Below are 20,987 nucleotides of genomic sequence, written 5' to 3' on the forward strand. Positions count from 1 at the left end.
CTTTTTTTTCTTTCCTTACTCTGGACTTTAGAAGTTGTCTCGACTTAATTACAGTCTGTTATGAGTCAAAGATTAATCTGTGAGGAATTCTAATCTGGTCTCTGACTCGGAGAGCACAAAGTCTGCCCTCCAGAGAGTGACCACTATACCCCTTTTAACAGCAGACGTGTACTGCATATTGATTCTAATGTCAGTGCAAGCTTTGATACACACACCATTTTGTTGGGTTGGCGTCAAGAATGAAACAAAGAGGCAGTTCTTAGTCATGTGGAGTGACTAAATATATCGTGTTACAGATTTAAATGACAAAATAGGGTTTGATAATAGTGAACACACACACACACACACACACACTGTGCACCAATGAGGGAGCACTATGATTGTTACAGTGAACCCAGCAGGAATGAAAGAACTTAGAATGAAAGAAAAGGTTTATTCCAGCTGGGTTGAGTTGACAACAGCAGCATCTGCTATCCTAATCACAATCAAAACCTTTTCAGGTAAAAAGTCCTTTATCAAGCCACATCTTTAATAAGCTTAAACTTAAAAAAAGAAAAAAAAAGCACAATTTTAACCAGATCCTCTTCACTTTATTTTACACAGCAACAAGGTCATTGAACTAAGAGCCCGCTAAAGCTGTCACAGACCCAGCTCCAGGGATTCAGGGTCTGTCAGCAGTGTGGACTACTCTTATAATTATTGCTGTTATTTTGTGATGTGTGTTTTGTCTGCACTGCTGCTGTTCTTGTTATTCCTCATCCTTGTTTGTATAGGCAAGTGGGTGTGTCTGTGAGTGTGGCTGAGTACTGGTTTCAGGTAGACCTGGTGGGCGTGTCCTGTCTAGAGGATGGCCACACCTGAAGCAGAAGATGACTCACACACCTGCAGCTAATGAAGCGTCGTTGGGGAGCTTCTTAAGACTGTGGCTGAGCGCTCCTCGGTGTGGGATTGTTGTGTGAGACTCCACGTTAGTGGTGTTAGTACCAAGGAAGACAGGGAAGACAAAAGCAGCTGCACGGGGTGCGGGGACACAGGAGCGGAAGAGCACAGAGCACAAACTTGTGGGTGAAGACACGACACGGAAGTCAAGGGGAAAACACGGGGTTAGTCTTTGAACTATTTACAACACTGTAAATAAACGCACTGCCTTCATCACAAAGTCCTGCATCTTGGCTCCTCATTCCCCTCATCCCCACGGTCTGCCACATAGACCGTGACAAAAAGCATGTAGACAAACTGTTTAAATTTGGCAGATATTCTGCACATTTTGCTGCAGGATGGCAGCAGCCATTCCCCAATATGTGCAGCATGCAGGGGTGTGTCTAAAAGGGAAGAGTGCATTAATTAAAAATCTTTAGTTACTAATTAGCTTGCTAATTTGTCAAAGTGCTAACTGACATAGAGAAAGACAACAAGTCATGCTCTTATTTACCCCTACAGGCAATTTAGGCTGACCACTTAATCTAACATGTATGTCTTTGGACTGTGGGAGGAAGCTAGAATACAGAGAGAACCCACTTAGACATGGGGAGAGCAAATTCCACACAAAAAGAACCCAGGACCTTGTTGGCATGAGGGAACGTGCTAACCGCTGCTCCACTGTGCTGCCCAATTTCCTAATTTTTCAGGCTACTAAACATATCCATGGGGCCAGAAAAAGTGTGATATACTTGCCAGGCAGGGCCATGTGAAGAAAAGAAACTGGTATGGAACGCAATTAACTGAACCTGTTAAACTGAGCTTGTAATGATGCTACTGTGAGCAGGTTAATAGAACATGGGCGTTAGCTGTTACCTAGTAAGCTAGCTAGAAACAATACTTCTGGTAAATATATTCACTGGTGCTGATTTTATGCTTCTGGCTCCAGCTATAATGCAGCCTTTGGCATTGCTGCAGCTCTACACAGAAAGGTCAAATGAGGTAATGAGAATGACCCGTGCTGTCTCTCCTTTGTCAGTGCTGAAGATACTTCTGTGTGCGAGGACACCACAGGACACACTGGAGAGGGGACCTCTTGTAACTGACCTGGAAGTGCTTGGCTGTCTTGCTTGGCTTTGAAGCTGAAAGAAGCTGCTGTGCAGAGTTGATGTCTGCACCACTGCCACTCCATTGATGTACTACTTAAACTTGTGTGAAAGAGATGGGGAACAAACATTGTGAGGTGGGGAAAGGAATATTATTGTGTGCACACAACAATAACAATAGAAAATAGTCATATCCAGATGACCAGAGTAAGAACAAAACAAACGAAAAAAACCCCAAATGACTTATTTACCGAGCCAATTCATTCTCATAGTCACATAACTTTTTGGATATAATAGTTATTTGGTTATGCTGTTAAGAATGCCAGTTAATATTTTTTGTATTTTTCTTGTTATTTTTGTTATCCTCTGGTAGTTTACTGTAACAAGCCATTTTATAATTTCTCACTAGGTTTGTCAGCTGTTTTTCTTATACGGTTTTTATAAGTTTCTTATAACTTCGCTCAGCTTCTGTTCTTCTTTTTAAAAATTCCTAGCTGATAACTTTTTTTTTTTTTGCGAAAGTACAGCTGTGGCATTGATTTATGGCCAGTGCTTGAACTGCAAAGAAAAAAAAAGCAGAATAAATTTGAATAGATTTAGCACATTTATTACACCTAAACACCCCCCCCCCCCCCCCCCCCCCCCCACACACACACACACACACACACAGTGTAAACTGGATATATTTTAATACATAAAAATCCCAAGGAGGCTCTTTAAATAGTAACTTAGCAAAGGCAGTGCTACACAGCCTACTTTGGCTGATCAGCACCTTTTAAGCCCACTGACTACACCCTGCACTAGTGATATGCATGCAAACATTGCTAAGGTTTAGGTTGGCAAAAACAAAAAAACCTAGTTGCACTGGATTTTTAGAGAATGACCAAGTGAGATAAGGGGATGAAGAGTCAAAGTTATCAGCTGTCTGCTATCTGGTCTTTAAGTCTGATGTCATTAGCCGTGTCTGGGCCCAAAATCTGCTGCAGGTCCATAACTCAAATGATCACTGCAGCATCACTCAGAGTTAAAAACTGTCTAAATCCTTTCATCTGTAATAAAATGATCTGTGTGGCTTCTCTACCAGGTGTAACAATTAAGTGTAACATCCAGGCATCCATGAAAACAGAATTTATGACATTTAACTAAGTTATAAATTAGCAGGGAGTTAGCTCGCTAGCTTCCATCTAAATATAATATACCATGTTCTGACTGAGAGATTTATTAAACAAATTAAAACATACAGCTCTGCTATCACTTCCAACATAAATGACGATAGGAAAGTAAACAGCGACGTTTGTAGGGTTACTGAAGTTGGGCTAGCTGGTATATAATGATGTGCTACGTGATCGCTAGCGACACAGTTATGTTAGCAAAATATAAACAGTGAAACTGGAGGATGAACACTAATTGTCCACTCGATAAAAGTTAACGTCAGGGTTCTCGATGACAAATGCAATCGCATGGCATGGTGCTGTAAACGGACCAAACGTCTGTCCAGAGAACCACCAAGATAATCCATCCACAATACGAGGTTAGTCATTAATATACTGCTGCTGCATGGGCTGGGCTGTAGTTACATCGTAAGGGTTTAAAAACTGAGCTTTAAAATGAGTCGTGGTAATAAAAACCGAGAGAGGCCAACAGTGAACACTGACAGTTTTTAGGGTTTTTTTTTTTTAGATTAAATAGAACAAGATACAAAGCATTAAAACATGTTAAAACACAAAAGCCTTATAAAATGCAGGGTAGTTTGGGCCCGGAAGCAGGATTCATCACGTCATAACTTAAAGACCGGATAGCAGATAGAAGCCAAGATAGTATTGGGTATCACACTGCTTTTTAAAGGAGTCAGTACAAAAAGAAACTGCAGCTTTTGACTCTTAATTTTTAGCCCCAGGAGGTCAGCAGCTTTGCTCTGATGGCAGTCTTATTGTAGATGCCATATGGCTTTTAACAGTTGACTGTCAGGAAGAAACATATAGTAGTATGATGCTAATAGCACTGACTGTACAAGCACTTACTTAGTTTTCTGTTGAACATCAGCATTTTCTTTGAGCCACAGCAGATTAGCATTTCTTTACTTTGCATATTGGCTTTAAGAAACAAAGTCAGTCAATGAAATTATTCATTTTCATTTTCATGGTTTTTGCCTGAACCTGAATTATGCATCACTATAGGACTAGACTTCAAAGAAAAAGACCTTCATTTAAGCACTTTTTAAAGACAATACCAGGAGCAGAAATTATTTATTTTATCAGGTCCCACGCTGAACACTGAACACATCCTGTCATGCAAATATATTTCACATGTGAACAAACCTGAGAACACATTGGAAAAACAATCAGTGTCCCCAAGAACTACACAATAAAAATAAATGGCTCTAGTGTTCTTTAAGGTTGTTCCATTCATCGAACTAAGTACCTCACCTTTTCTTCTTTTTTATTTATTTATTTTTCTACCCAGCTGGCAGTTCAGGAACTTTGGATCGATACTGTGCTTGCAACACGAAGGCAGAAAGTCCAGTTGCGGAGCAGCTTAACAGCTCCACAAAGACCTGGCTGTTTGGGCCGGGAGGCAGGAGATCAATGGTGTAAAATAGGGAAGAATTAACAATGGTTGAAGAGCAAGGGGAGGACAGTCTGCTTTGACCTGGAGTGTTTCGAGACGACGGGCTTCACGATGTCACCCTGATAATCGCTCCACTAGAGGAGGATAAGACCAAACAAGAATGGCTGTGATAACGTAATAGCTCCTCTGTGTCTGAGCAAAACAATCATTGGCAAGAAAAAACCTAGACATTATTAGTATTGTGAAAACTAAGCTCCTTTTAAGGGTACGAATTAAGGTTTTCTTGGTTTTTCTTTCACGTTATAGTGTTATTTGTTCTTAAACAAAACAAAAGTTTCAGCTAATGAGGTAACCATATATAAAAGTAAGCCCCGTGTGTCTAAATCTCAGGCTTTAGACTGTTTGGCGCACTAGGGATGCAGTGTTTTGACTGCTTTAGCGCTGAGCTGTGGTAAGCTTGTCATGGATTTCTTTTCATGGTCATCTATTTGAGGCACAGCAGACCTAGAAAATCAAACTTGTCTGTACAACATAGTGACAAAAGAATTACATTTTACTAAATACAATTTAGTTCAAAACAACATGTGTCAAGGGAGATTCTTCCATATTAGAGAGAGGACCCCAATGATCAGTGATCCCCTGTGAGCAACAACTTGTAACTCTCTTTCAATAAGAAGACAACTCCAGCAGAATCATGCTCTGGAAGAAGGCCAGGAGATTCCAGAAGAATCTCCTGGGAGAGAAGAGAGTAAACAGGCACAAACTACAAAAGATAAAACACAAACTACTGGATGCAGTAACACAAGGCAATGGCATTAAAATAGTGTTACAGTATATTACCTCACATAAGGTGTGAAGAGAGGGCAGTGAACTAAGGGATGGTTCAGAGTCATCTGTTCCAGCAGAAACTGTAAACTATATCAAAAATGAAAGTTTAAAGATTGATCTTAAAAGTAGACAGGGCATCTTTCTCGTGAACCCTGTGGGAGCTGGTTCTGCAGCAGAGGGCCCCGATAGCTGGCTCTCATTGTACTTTTGGGAACCACAAGTGGTCTGGCACTTGGAGTGAGGCACTTTGTTAGTATAATATAGTGCTCTGCTTTTGATATGGCCTGATCATTCAGACTTTTGTATGTAAGAAGAAGGATTTTTAATTCAGTTCTGCATTTAAGAGGGAGCGAGTGACGGGAACCTAATGTTATGAATTCTTTGAAAAGGTTTTTTTTTTCTGCACAAGTAAACCTTTAACACACGTATCAAAAGCAGGTGCCGAAAACACTAATGGATAACTGAGGTCAAATGAATATACAAGTGTAATATACACTCGTATATTCATTATATAAGTGATATATAAATATATATATATCCTTCTTTGCAAATATACACTGACCAACTACCAAACTGGTCATACTGGACAATGTTACAGGCAGCATTACGTTCGCCACGGCTTCTCCAGACCATTTTACATCTATTACTTGTGCTCAGGGTGAACCTGCTATTATCTGTGAAAAGCACAGGGCACCAGTGGTGGTGGACCTGCCAATTCTGGTATTCTATGGTAAAAGCCAGTGCTAAACGGTGCTCGAACCGGTGCTTAAAGAATGGAGAACACAAACTTTGTCCAAAAACCTCTTATGTTTTTTTCTGCAAAATGATAACCAAGTTAGCCTATTCTGTTGATACAACATGAAGTTAGTATCTGCCATCAAACAAGAAGACAGCCGCATGAAACTACGACGGTGTTTGGTAGTTCACCTTACATGCATTAATGTAATAAAGTGGTTAGCCTACTCAACGTAAATTACACACGAACAACATGAAGCAACTCACGCAGAGAAGAACGGCTGCTGCTGCCATCATCATCCGTCATCATTTCTGCTACACTGGCAGGGCTAGGGGCCAGGACTCTCCTCTTCGGGTTCTTGGGGGATGTTGCTAACTCCGGGTCTGATAACAGGCACCACACCTGCAGTAGATGTGCTCGGTGTGAGGTCTTGCAGCAAGCTATCAAATACGGTGCATTTCTCGGCTTTCAAAAAAACACTATGCGTTGCCAGGTGTTTCATCAGATTCAAGGTGTTACCTCCTTTGCACAGTATCACCTTAAAGCACTTGTTGCAGGCTACTGAGTTTGCATCTTTTGCTGTGAAGTACAGCCAGACTTTTGACCGCTTCGCCTTGGGCATTTTTAATCTGTAGCTCTTCTCTAAAAGAACGTACGTCCCTGGGCCCGCCTACTATCCTTGCAAAGGTAAAATGATTGGCTAGAATCCAAAGTTTATGACATTTCAGAGAAAAAGAAGCACTGAAATGTGCGCTGCTTTTTGGTCTGGTTACTACCGTTTATATCAGAACCCTAGTGAAGAGGATGAGGTGCTCAAAGAAAATTCTTACGCAAAGCCTGGGAGGGGGACAAGATCTAAAGATCTTTTTTAGACAGTGGATGAACACAAAGATTATTGAGGATTTATCTATCTATGTATCTGAAAGGAAAAATATGTCCCCCCCGTTCAGTTCTCTTTTTTTTAACATTGATATTCATTAACACCTGATCTACAGGTGTGCACTGTGCCTCGGCATCAGGCCTGGTATGCTTCCTCCAAAGGAAATCAATGGGATTTTTATTCATCCAGTTGGGAGGGCCCACTTCACTTTGCTTCCACGAGCAGTTGTGGCAGTGATGATGAATAGGGTTCTAAAAGTATGCGCACCGTAACGCTTATGTAAATACTGCGACAGTGAGCGTAGGCATCAGCGTCATAAAGCAAAATTGAAGAGATTCATTTTGGGAAGAAAACCAAACATCAGAGGAGGGGAAAAGAAAAAGGGATGAAAAGATGGAGAGAAAGTATAGGTTACTGTAAATCACGTCTATCACCTCTCCTCTGCTCCATTACTGATCGGGGAATGAAGGATTATATCAAGTTGGCCGGTTTCAGCAAACTCCCTGGAGATGTCCTTGGAAGTGACAAATTGCTAGGTTAATTCTGCTGGGGTCATGGCTCTTTTGACCGAATTAGCCACTTTATTTGGAGTGAAAATCCATAAATGGAGTTCATTCCCAATTTTCAGTAACTCCATTTGGATCCAGTGAGGTATGGCCTCAAGCTGCTGAGAGGAATCCTAAACCATCCCAGGAGAGTGCAGCAAATACAGTATATGACAAGTGGACCAGCCTGAAAATCACATTAATTTCCCTCAATCTGGGCTTTATGGTAACAGGAGGAAAAGTGTTTAAGCATTTTCTCTTAAACTACCTCCCCCTGGGATCAATTGTACCTTATCTTCTGTCTGATATAGATGAGGCATGGGACATCTCCAGTGGAAAATATTGAATTCCAAGGAACAGCACTCATCCCTAAATCCACCCACCTGCTTACTCCCTATATTATCTTCAAGTACCTCATTCCACTTTCAAATGTCCATTTCATAAATACTAAAGAGAGGATAGACAAACAATTTGAATTTACATCTTAATAAGTACATATGTACAACTGAATAGGGTTGGAGCTGAGCCTTTAACAGAGGCGAGCACTGGGGCTTGTTGGGCTGGTGTGGAAAATGTGTTGGCATATTTGTCAGTGGTAACTATGAGCAGAGATTTTTCTGGGCAGAGGTGGGCAAGTGGGGGTCTGTGTATCTGAAGCAAAGCCAGCTCCAGCCTCTCTGCCGTGGTGAGATTAGAAGAGAAGAGGAGGCTTTAATATAACTGACTCTCTCTGTGGCGTGACCACAGAGAGAGGCAGCGGGCAAACTTGGGACAGCCGGATGGACGGATGAGGGAGGCAAGGGGCTTACAGAAATAACATGGTACAGAGGAAGAAAGTGATGTCTAGGGGAGTATGTATAGGGAAATGCATCCTCCAGGACTCCAGGATAATAGGTTGCGGAGGGCTGATAGACCTCATTCCCCCACTGCCTCTTCCCTATTTGTCTACTTCTTCCTTCTTTCCATTCTGTTTATATCTTGCTCATTCGCCCTTTCTCTTTTATAGTTATCTAGTTCAGTTTCTATGGGAGCAGCCAGCCTGCAGAGCCTTGAAGTCAGAGAGGAGAAGAAAGAAATAAAGCCAGGTGTGCAGGGGGGAACATGATGGGCCCTGAGGTTGGGCTGAGAGGTGAGGGACAGACACTGGAGTGTGTGACAAAAGGATGAGCTTCACTGCTAATGACTCCCACAGGGGAGACCAGCTGCTCAGTTTGCAACGGCTTACGCATGCACCGACTCCACGCAGGATGGAGTCAGTGGTGTGATAGAGCGTGTGCATGATAACGCAAACTTTACATGACGTGGACGTCAGGAAACAGGGATGCGCGTATTGAGATACAGTCAGGTAGTTTTGCTCTCTTCTTTCTTTGACGCACACATAAGTCCTAGTTTCTTGACACCTTCTGAATTAATTTGAAACTTTTGAAAAATTCTGAGTTCCCACTGTCCTCAATTTGCACTCGGGTGTCATGACACAAGACAGAGTGCTGGGTATGAATTCTGATGATACATTCCATCCCCTCTTGAGTTTTGTCCACGGCTATAAAAGGGATGTTTCAGCACAATAAAGCATAATCAATAATACATAGTCATCTGTGCCCCCCACCCACTTCCCATCCCCCAGTACTCAAATGAAGAGCTCTTTTGTATGATAATGCATGTGAGCCCTCTAGTGTTAAGCCATTTAGTTTCATGTGCTGAAAGAGTGAAAAAAGCAACAGATAAGGCCTTAACGTTATGTTTGCACTGTACACTGTTATTATTTACATGTTGTAGCATATCCCACACAGCCAGTGCCTGGAGGATTTTTTTTCTCTTTAATATTACACGCATAATCTAGCAACAGATTTTTTTCATCTGAGATTAAATGGAATTTTCCTGGTTAAGAACCCCAAGACAAAAACACATTTTACTTCCATTCATATTGCATTTGAAAAGCGCATTTGAAAAGGCCATGGATTCCTTGATGCAAAGCTTAATATACAAATTATCATTCAGGTGGCATTTGCCGGCACATTTCCATGACATAGAGAATTTCTGCAGCTTTGGAAAGGAATGGAAAACCTTAAAGGCCTGAACTCTATCTGGTGAATAATGTGATATTAAGTAGATGTGAGATTTTAAAAGAGGCTTTAAAATCCAAGCATTGATCAAATGTGGGGTGACAAGCATCATGGCCGAGGTAATGGCTTTTTCACCAAGATATCCCAAAGCTTTGCTTGTGCCCGGGGTATGTAATGGCAACCTGCCATGGGTTTCTGTTTATCTGTATTTGCAAGTGTAATAATGGTCTTAATTTAGCTGTTCATTGTCATGTTTGTATTACAGCATGTAAGCAATTGCTTACTGCACACAAATCCCTCTCATCACCAAAGGTCAGAGCAATGCATCAACATGGAAATGGATTCAGAGGCTAAACTTTCCAGACAGATATTAGTAATAGACCTAATGAAGGACCTCAATGTTGCATTCTTTATAGAGGCAAGCACTTCTATAAGGGCAGGTGTGGTATATGCTTTCCAGCCAGCGATGCTTAGTGTCCCAATGACCCTGCCACACTACAGAAGCTATAACCTGTACTCTGTTGGAGAAGCAGTATGAAGCAGTGACATCCATGTTACTGTGTTATCATGCAGGGCTGAAAAAAGAGCCTTTTGTTAGAAGTGGTTCTTGTATTACAATCATCCGTAATTGGCAAGCGGAGATAGAGAGAGAATTAAAGTAGAAATTGAAGACATGAAGCCAATGCAAAGAGGGCTAAATATCCTGTTCACTGTTTGAATTTCATTTGCAGACACGTGAGGAATTTGATACCTCTTGAAAGAGTCTTAATTGAAAGACTCATTTGAGTCTTTAAGGGAGATACCTCACTCTTACCACAATACTGCTAAACACTAGCAATAAGGGTGAAAAGGTTAGACAAAGCTTGTATTGAAGTAAAAAAAATTATCAGCACTTTAAAGGCTCACAAATGTATTAAATAACATCAGAACTGTTACAGAAGGTCAACAATTTCCATTTAAAAAGTGTTAAATTAAAAAAAATAATTTGTTGATATATTTTGATTTTCATGTACATAAGCTTTTTAGTTGTAAATGATATGTAAAGGTTAGGTGGGTTGTGGCCCACAAAAAATTCTAAATTCCTCTATAAAACATTTAATCATAAAAATGAAAGTTGTATAAATGACTATTACTTTCTACAGTAATAGTTCGTTACTTAGCTAACTTAGCTATTACTTAGCCATGCAGTTTACAATTATCTGACACTAATAGCTTTGTCATATAATTTAAGTCAAATAGTCACTATACACACTAATCCCTTCATTATGTACAAGTTATATGAAACACAACGGGTGCAATAGTGCAAAGTGGCAGATAGTCTCATTACTATGACCAACAAAAAAGTCATCCACTGTGAGGACTGATTTTAGATTTTTAAATATTCATGGTTTATATTATTATTTTAATTCTTCACATTTGTTATTACTCTTCTTTTCTTCCCCATTGGTTTTAGCCCTTTCCAAAAATGCATCAGTGATGGGCCCGTGTTCCCTATCACTTTTCAATAAAAAAAAAGGTTATTTACCACAGTATTACCCAAATGGAGCTGAAGCTATCCTTCTTATCATCTTTGCCCTTGCCATACATTTTCAACATTAATGTATGTTTTCACCATGCACTCTATATAAAAAAGTGCACATAGCCACCACAACATTGCACACTAAGTCTCTTTTTAATGCATTTAGTATAGTATTTTCTATATGACACAGAAGTGATCATATTTCTAGTTTTATATTATTGCTTAACATTATCAACCTTGGTTTACAACGTGTATCCATAGGTTGTGTGGATGCACTGCATAGACACAGATACTTGCTAAGCAGTGCATACAAAAATGTGCTTTCATTCGCAAAACTGGAAAACAAACTTCTTGGAGGGTCTGGTAGTACAATTAACCACACAGCATGGCATATTGGCATATGATAATTGCTTTAAAAAGGCACAAACCCCACAAATGGGGTCAAGAGGTCTATTTCAGTGGCTCTAATTAAAGCCTAGCAGACAGCCTCCAGCTACAGAAGCCTGTGTTGGCACACCTGACTGTCAAAGGATCCAAGCATCTATTAATGCATGACTTTATCTCTTAATATAAGAGCGCCCCCACCCCCACCCCCATTCAGCTGTTTTGAAAAGGGAGAATTGGCTATATTGAGGTGTATGGGGATTTTTAGTACCAGACTGAAAGGATATTTGTTTTCGCTCCAAACTTGAGCAGAATTGGACTTTAACATAAGACTCTGTAAGGATTTACTTTCTTTTAAAAACTAAAAACCAGTCTCAAGTGGTCATTTGAGGAACTGCACTTCATCTTTAGCACTTCTGCTTTGGGTCGATTTCTTTTCTATTTTGGTTCTCGAGGTTTCCTCCTGGTTTTCGCACGTGTCTACAAGTCCTCTGGACACATGGGCCAACGGCAGCTCATGGAAGAGGTAACCTACTCCATCCTGATCATCAATCATTTTATGTAAGAATGCGTATGCCGTGAGTGTGTACGCAGTAACCGCAGGCAACGTGTTTGTATGTGCGCTGTTATTTCAATTTTTTCGGCTGCAGTCAGTCTAAATGAGTTTAAAAACAGCGAGGTAATTGATGGATTGGACAAAAGGTCACAATCCAAGGGCATGGTGGGACTACACTGGAAAAAGAGCGTTTCACCTCGGAATGTCTCTGCTGCTGACAGACAAATCAATCACTGTGACTGAATGCTAGAAAAGCACGAGTGATGAATTGTGGTCTCTTATAAAGCTCTGCTGAAGTTAATGTGGACAGTTGCTAAAATTTTAAGTTCATTTGATTTTAAAGATTTTAGGCTTGGGAAAATAAATTGAACTGTGAATTCATGTGTGGATAAAAGATTGCATTTTTACATCAATGGGGAACATAAAAATATGGTTCATGCCTTTGAAGAAAGTTGCAATGCAGCAGTGTCTTCCTTGTTTTTACAGGCATGTTGAGAACAACAAAGGTAGGGGTCAAAGTCAGTCTATTAATAAACGATTTCACTGAAACTGTTGACATCTTTGAAGTCATGAATCAAGCACAAGAATCAGCAGCTGAACTGTGATATCATGATGTAACACGTGATACAGAGGGGGAAATCACCTTGAGGTGACTGTTGACGGTGAAGGTGAAGTTGAATTGAAATAATAATTTCCTCCCCTGCTGAGTTTGTCAGTTTGCCAACTTACAAAAGAAATGAACAGTCTCTAATTTTTAATGCTAGTTTCATTTCAACAGAAGGTGACAGAAAAGCAACCAGAAATTCCAAAAAACACATACATCTGTAAAACAATCATATTACATATTACTAGGTGGACAAATCCTTGTTGGCAAGCACAGGAGTAAAACATTCCTTGTAGTTGGTCACCAGGTTTGCACACATTTCAGGCGGGATTTTGGCCAACTCCTCTTTACAGAAACTCTCTAAATCCTTTAGGTTTCTTGGCAACTTGACGTTTTAGCATCCTCCACAGATTTTGCATAGCACTAAGGTCTGGAGACTGACTCCATGACCTTAATGTGCTTCTTCTTTAGCTACTCCTTTGTTACCTTATGGTATGTTTTACGTTATTGTCATGCTAGAAGACCCATCCAGAATCCATTTTCTCTGTTCTGACTGAGAGGAGGAGGTTTTCGAACATTTGCCCCTATGTTTCCACCTCCATGCTTGACTGTGGGGATGGTACCCTGTGGACAGGTGAGCTTTAGATACGTGTATAATGAATAAGTAGTATCTGTAAATGATTGATTGTAATCTGTGTGCAAATGTGCACACAGACAATCTGTGGGAGCCTGGTTGGGTTACTTATTTCACTCATGGGTATGAGAAATGGATATTAATTTATACCTTTTATGTAATTAGTTTTTCTGGATTTTGGGTTGATATTCTGTCTCTTTCCATTGAAATGAAAATACCTCAAGCACAGGGCTAAAGGTCCCAGCACACCAGCACACAGCAGGAGGAGAACAAGTCAAAAACAGAAGCAAAGATATTGCTGATTTTTTCCCCCCACAAAGTCTCATGTTTTCAAGCTGTTGCACCATCTCCCCCAGTATGATCTGCAAATCTCTCCACTTCTTTAGCGATACATAATGAAAACACCAATAAACACCAACACGATTGTACACTCGTCTTCAACCCAATGCGACAACATAACTTTTTGTTGAGTATTTTTAAGATGCTGATTGTAATAAAGACCATTGTTTGATTTTGACATCCTCTTTCCGTTTGAAGGTCAGACCTAGAGCTGTTGCATGCAGTGTTGAAAATTCTCCCTTCTAACTCAATTTGTGTTGGCAACCAAAGAGCCAAATGGCCACAAATAGAGTCCAGACCTCCCGCCCCGATTGGCTGGCTTGGACATGAAACGTTTTGTGTGTGTCGTTTATGAAAGCCTAATAAGAGACAAAGATGAAAACAGATGATACAGATTTCATGAGGGAAGCTGAGATTAAACGAGAAGAAATAATCTCCATCAGTGAAATCAACCACCTTTTGATGTCCTGAGTTTTGAAAAGAAAAGCCTCCCCCCCCCTCTGTTCACACCATCTCCCCGCCGAATGCGGGGTCTCTCACTCAGGCTTTGAAAATCACTGAACTCCACAAGTAAGCTCAACGAAATTGACTCTTAGCACAGTTTGTCTGGCCAACTGCCGTGCTGTGTGAGTGTTGTCCTAGAGCTGCTGTGGGCATATGCGGCCCACATCCCTCCCTATTGAGAATGGCCTCAGCTCCGCTTATTCGGACCACTGCTGGCAGCTGGACTGAGCACTCAGTAGATGTGGAGAGAGACATAACTGGCTACAATCCCCCAACTCCCACCAGGAAAGTCACTCCAAGATTAATGAGTGTTGTAGTGTTTGCTGGCTACATGCTTGGCCATCAAAAAACATGGACCGGTGAGCGTGAGATAAAGAATGCAGAGTGTTTGCTGAAAATTTTCAGCTGTTTTTTGGTTCTTCTATATGAAAATCTCACTTGTATTCAGCTGAGTTACATAAACTTAAAAAAAAAACTGCTCTGAATGCTGCCCTGACATGGTATTTCAACACAGGGTGAACGAAGGTAGAAAGTTAATAAGCAGATGGAGAATGCTGCTGGAATATAAGACCACCACAGATCAGGGTTTATGATTTTTTTTTCCCTAGACAGTCTTGTACCTTTGAGTTTTATTTGTTTTGTTTATTCCTAGACTTTGTAAGAAAGCTGCCTCATTAGGTATCTAGACAAAAGAAACATGTCATATTGTTTTTGTCAGTCACCTGGAGAGAGTCTACGCCAGGAAAAACAAGAAGGGCGTGAGCGTCTGGGCTGACAGTTCCCGTGACTAGCTTTAGTTGTGATCGCAATGCTGTCATCCCCTTATGTTCTCTTCTCTATGACCCCCCCAACACACACACACGCACACAGAATCTTCAACATTCAACATGTATGAAATATAATGACTAGAGATAAAAGAAGGAGGAAAATTCAATTGAAGGTGTGTGACAGAACTGTACCTGTGTGCACAGCTGGCTTTCTAAAAAGTAAAACGTTTTTACAATTTTGGTGGATTTGAACTGGATTTGTGATCCAAATAGGTTATAAATGCACATTTGTAAACCGTATTATTCATTATTCATTATTCATGTATAAGTGTGTGAATGTAGATTTCAGTGCATTCCCACTAACACACCTGCTTACCATATGGCTGCGGGAAAGCAGCGCACTGCGGCTATTTCAGACCTCCTCCAGACGTGTTCCGAGTTCCCCTCCATCAAGGGCATAATGGTGCGATCCATTGAATGATAATGGCGGTGTGATCCACAGGTCGGCCGGCCCGGCGCCAGAGCAGAACAGTCTCTCTCATGGCCCATTACAGTCTGCTTAATGACCACACTGATGACCCAACCACTGTGGCAGGCTGTCCTCACTCTGCCTGTTTAAAACAACATTTCACTCCCCTTGCCAAAGTTTACTCATTCTGGAAGCTGAATACAAAATGTTTTTTGTTCTTAAGTTTGTTTGTATTTTTTATATGTATAGTAACAACACCGGTTTTCATTATAATGTAAAATGAAGACAAAAAGTTGGGTAACGTGTCCATGAGAATTTGTGTGGTCACTAGAAAAAGTTTCTTTTTTTAAATTTAGAAAAGAGTTGTAGGCATCCATCAAAATGTGAAATGTTATGTTATTTGCAGTCTTGGGTAAGTTACTTTAAATTAGTAACTTAGTTACATTACTAGTTACTTCTATCAAAAGTAACTCAGTTACTTCAAGTTACTCGTTACTTTCAAAGTAACTAGTTAGTAGGGAAAGTAACTTTGGTTTTATTCAGAATTCTCTTGCTAATGTGTTGCTTCCATAACTGGATACCCAGCAAGAGTGCCAGTCTTCTAGCTTGCTTACTTGCCACAAGTGCACTGTACCACATACCAATAGAAAGGAAAAAATAATGTGCATATTTCCACGCCTGGACCGTTGTTGACCGCCGCCATGATTCTAGCCTACGTCACAGCGTCATGTGCGCTTTTTACATCCAACACGAAAACTGCAGTCGTGGTGCTTTCGATTGTACTCAGAACTCAGAAATTCTGCCTTCCGAATAGGAAGATGTAGGTAACACCAGACTGCAGATGAGCTGCATACAGGGCTGGACTGGGACAAAAAATCGGCCCGGGCGTTTTGACCATTATAGGAAAAACCATAAAGCCTGTTGTAACAGTGATGTACACTGTTCTGATGGTATATATGTATCAATCTATCAATCGTTTGTTGTAAGATTCAAATAATTATTTTTTAAAAGCTAGATATTTTAAATGAGAATAAGAATAATTCTTTGTGCCCCCCTTTCCCTGTCAATGCCCTACCTGGCCCCCCTGACAAAACTTTGCTAGACCCGCACCTGCACAGTTACCAGCTGTCAGCTACCTAAAAAAGGATCCTGGTGTTATTTGTCTCTCAGAAACAGTTCATAACTTCCCTTCAACTCATTCATGTCACCTAAAAGGTAAACCTGTTTCTCCATCACAGCTCTGATGATTCAGTAAGAACATCTCCTGGTTTCATCTTCATGTTTCCCTCTCACCAGATAACCAAACGATATCCTGACCAGCAGCTTTTCCAGCTGTGGCTCCAGCAAACATCAGCTGATTCTAGAAATTAATATTAAATAAATTCTAACAACAGCTGATCAAGCTTAAACTTGCTGCTGTTGTTTAACGTGGCCTCCGCTGGTTTCTTCTTTCTGAAGCAAAGTGGGCGATAAACAAACAAGAGAGAAAAGCCGATCAGCTGATCATTGATCAGTTTCATGATTGAAGTAGAAACAGGAGAGGGAGGGGGAGAGAATGAGAGCGGACCGCTTTGAGTGTTCACACTAGAGCCCGTTTGCTGTCGCATTTTATTTGTAGTGTGAACAAGCAGACAAAAAAATCAGATTTGATCAAAAAATCGGAATTGAGCATTAAGACCTGCAGTGTGAACATAGCCTAAGTAGCCTGAAACAATAAGCTGACAGGTAGTTGAGTTATGAAAGACTTTTGCCATCTGAATGTAAACACACCATTTTGGGGTGCTCCTTGTGAGGACGCTCTGCCTATTTCACATTCAGTATATTGTCACACACTGATACGCTTTCACAGCTTCTACACTGTTATGATGCCCCAGCATTGCTATTCAGCTTGCTGTCTTTGTGTGAGTGCAGGATTAAAATCAATACTCTGATCTCTTGACAGAAATTTCTGCAAAAAATTTCTGTCAAACAGCAAAAGCAGACACATAGTTGTCTAATTGATGCATATATGCATTGAATCGTGTAGCAAAGAAATGTAAACACGCACAAACTGCAATTGATAAGAGAGTCAAGTACATAATCAGTGAAGAACACATGATGTCAACATGTTTTTTTTTCGTCGTTGTTGTTGTTGTTGTTCATTTTTTTCTACACAGAATTCCACTGTGGAATTCTGCCTTAATTTGTAATACTGTATTAGAGTATTAGATTTATTTTGTTGTGTCACACATTGAATGTATATTATATATTTACACACACAAATTGCTTAATACTTAAAGAAAACTTGAATAATAGATGTGCGCTTCACATGTTTGCCATCAGCCACTAGCTTTTAGCAGTTTTTCTAAAGAAACAATAATAATTAAGAGAATCTTAGAGAACTAGAGGACGAGGCAGCAGAGGAATCCTTAAATATTTTGGTACTTTTTTTTCCTTTTTCCAATTTTCTTCACTCAGTATCTCACTGTCACTTTGTCCTTCATTCCTGGGCTGTTATACGTGGCCACGTTGTATGATAGCTGGAAATGACTGATGATCTCTCTGAATGAGTAATACAATCAGAGTCATGGGGCACTGGAGTCAGGGAGGGAGAGAGAGAGAGAGGGAGGAATAGATCAGCTGGAGATATGGGACTGAATCTGGGTGTCTTAATTTAGTGAGCCATAATTAAAAATCTGTTTGCCAGTTTTTCCTCTCCATGCTCTGCAGTCCCGCCTCCCCTTGACAATTAAAGATTTAATCACCATCTGCAAAAAAAAGAAGAAAAAAAAAAAGAGAGGGGGGCAGATGGAAAATATGTCTGACCCAAAACTCAAAATGCAAGATGATGCTGTTGAGGGACAGCATTCCCAGAACTTGGACACTGTTTATGTTCTATCCACACTCATCCAAATTTGAATTTGTTTACTGACATTATTAGTGATATAATGAGCCACTGGAAGCAAACACGTCTTCATCCAATTACATGCTAACACATCAGTGCTCTAAACGTTCCTGGATGATACAATGAAACAGTCTAAAACCCGTTGATAAAATTTATCAACATATCAATTCAGTGTAAAATAAAATAAAATGATATCACAGTCTTGTATGTCATGTTATAAAAGACCAATATTATTTCAAATTTAGATTCTGAACTAGTTCTTTTTTGTGTCCGGCAGGGCAATCTGTACATAAGCTCAAACAACTAGAATATCAACTCTGTGTGTGTAGTGTGCACTGGGAACACTGTGTTCCACATCGAGCTGGAACATTTTAATATATTTTTTATATATTTGTTTTCTGTATCTAGAGACTGATATAAAACCTTGAAACATAATATCACACAAAAACAGCATTTCCACACTAAAGTTCTCGAATCCCTGTGTGCGTTTCTCTGGTCAATAATGCTATCTTTAGACGGCAGCTTTTATCTGAGGAAAAAAAGAGCGCTTTTTACTTACAAAATCAGAAAAAAAGGCTGTTCTTATACCTTGATTCTTGCTATTGCATATAATGCATTCAGTATGATCACCCCTGGTATGTGTTGACCTTTTCCCACCAACTTTAAGATAAACACATTCAAAAGCTCTGTGTAAATCCTTTTAATTTGTATATAAAATTGAAACGTAATGGTATTAGTGATGATTATCTGGATGCAGTATCCCTGCTTAAAAGTTCTCTAAAGGCTTACATCTCAGATGTTGCAAAGTTAAGTGCTCAATGGTAAAGAAAGTAAAGAGTGGTAATACTTTTCTTAAGGCTAATTTGAGCCACTTGGGGCTATTATGCAGGGTTCTTCCAAGTCTCTTTATTTAAGAGAATTCTGATCTAAAGTCTGCCCTGACTGATCTAATATCTTTATCCACTTTCATAATAAGCGAGACTCAGTTTAAAAAAATGTTTGCTCGCATCCAAAGATATTTTCTAGACTTGCTCTGACTTTTAATACTTTTTTTGTTTATCTCTTCCATGCTTCCTTTCTTTCCTGCACGTCTCGTATAAGGTTTAGTGTTTCTGCAGTTGACCTTTTTTCACCAGTAAGAGTGTGGGAGGAAAGTTTCATCAGACAGTCCATCACTTTGGCATCAACCTTTTTGTTTAATTTTTCATAGGTGGGTTTAATGTCATACTTGGAAAGGGGTGTTTTTTATTTAAACAATTACTTTTGCTACCTTAACCTAATTAAACAGCAGTTATATGCAAAAACTGCTGATCTACTGGGATTTTCCCACACAACTATGTCTAAGGTTTACAGAGAATGGTCAATTCATCCAGTGAAAAGCATTTTACTAGGCAAAAATGCCTTGTTATTGCCAGGGGTCAGAGGATAAGAGCCAGACTGCTTTGAGCTGATAAGGAAGGCAAAAGTAACTCACTTGTTACAATCAAAGTATGCTAAAGAGCTTCTCTGAAGCTCTGAAGCTTCTGTTGAACCTTGAAGCAGATGGGCTACAGCAACAAAGGACTGCACCAGGTTTTACTCCTGTCAGCTAAGAACAGAAAACTGAGTCTATAATTCAAAGAGGCTCACCAAAATGTGACCATAGAAGACTGGAAAAATGTTGCCAGGTCTGATGACTCTCAGTTTCTGCTACAACATTAAAATGGTTAACCCATGAAAGAGAAGTGTATCATATTTGATACATGAGTTTTTGAGACTTCTACATCAGTCTGAAAATTTAATGAGGCTCATGAGATACCAGAATTCTCTGGCATTTATTTCCTGGTTCAGGTTAAGGTCATAATTTGGGATAACCAGCATGATAGTAGTATAGATCCATCCTGGTAACAACAGTTCAGGCTAGTGGTGGTGATGGTGTGTTTGATATTTTCTTCACACACTTTGGGCCCCTTATTTTCCACTAGTACATACTTGGCTTGGTTTGACTCACCTCAACTTGGTTTTTAGTTTTTTTCTATTAGTTGGTAGTACCTGGTACTAGGTAATTTTTAGTACTATCTTGGCAGAGATTCCAAGTGAGCTGAGTCAATATGAAAATGTGATGTCAACAGTTAATGTCACAAATAAAGCATCGGCCATGAGAGTGTCTCCTTCACTCTTTTTGTTTTAAATCACTGACCTATTGTACCTTTCTCCTTGTTCATTATGTTAACCTGTAGTTTCATTGGAATGTTACAGTTATGCTGCAAATGTGATATGTGTTGGTAGGGAGGGCGGGGGTGAGGAGGGGGAGAAAAGGGACTTACGGTTTGGGGTAATGTTCTCAGGAAACCCAATATATTGCATGTTTGTGGTGGTGTGCTGTATAAGACAGTTTCCCTTTGTTCTAAAGGCAAATAAATATTGCATTATAAAAAACTGGTATTGAAACCTGGTAAAGAGAGAAATGGTTACACAAAAACCAACACAGTGGTCCCTGAATCTCACAAAAAGCCATATACCGAGGAACAAGCATACCATCATTTTGACGTCCTCCATTATTGTGTTGTGTTTGTGTTGTGTTGCACAGAAATGACGTCACAGGACTTTGGGCCACGTTGCTCTAGTGACCTCGTGAACATTAGCTTGTATTCAATTATAATGGGAAACGACTGAATCCAATCAGACAAAGTAGGCACTAGTG

At 40.0% G+C, this 20,987-nt stretch overlaps 1 long non-coding RNA gene across 1 annotated transcript; it reads left to right on the forward strand.

Annotated features, from left to right (window-relative positions):
* The first annotated feature begins 994 nt into the window (after positions 1–994).
* Positions 995–4,700, forward strand: LOC309698309. The gene is made up of 3 exons (XR_014274060.1): positions 995–1,103; positions 1,958–2,161; positions 4,488–4,700. It is a non-coding gene; the product is annotated as an uncharacterized lncRNA (long non-coding RNA).
* The last annotated feature ends 16,287 nt before the right edge of the window (positions 4,701–20,987 follow it).

The sequence above is a fragment of the Aulonocara stuartgranti genome, assembly GCF_965226115.1.
Source record: "Aulonocara stuartgranti genome assembly, chromosome: 22".
Lineage (NCBI taxonomy): Eukaryota > Metazoa > Chordata > Actinopteri > Cichliformes > Cichlidae > Aulonocara > Aulonocara stuartgranti.